Raw genomic sequence first — 331 nt, forward strand, 5'->3', positions numbered from 1 at the left:
ATGGTGCTTTAAAACCGAGACAGGGATGCCGGCCCAGAGCCCTCACGGCACAGGTCGCGCGGCAGCTGGGCACCGCTGGCAGCAGACCACCAGGTCCTGCCCTCAGCTCAGGACGTGAAGCCACGGGATACTCTGTAGGGGCACCCGAGGGCAGAGGAAGCTAAAAGGAGAAGGCTCTGCCTACCGAAGAGTGCAGGCAGCAAGGACACTGGCCTCGAGATGAGGAGCTTCTGTACTCACCCCCAAAAGAAAACCACAGAGCAGCAAGAGGAGTCCCCAGCTACTCTGAGGGGGACCCGTCTCGGTCTAAACAAGACCCAGCCGAGCCCCC

This window comes from Buceros rhinoceros, unplaced genomic scaffold, assembly GCF_000710305.1.
Source record: "Buceros rhinoceros silvestris isolate BGI_N320 unplaced genomic scaffold, ASM71030v1 scaffold11622, whole genome shotgun sequence".
NCBI classification, from domain to species: domain Eukaryota; kingdom Metazoa; phylum Chordata; class Aves; order Bucerotiformes; family Bucerotidae; genus Buceros; species Buceros rhinoceros.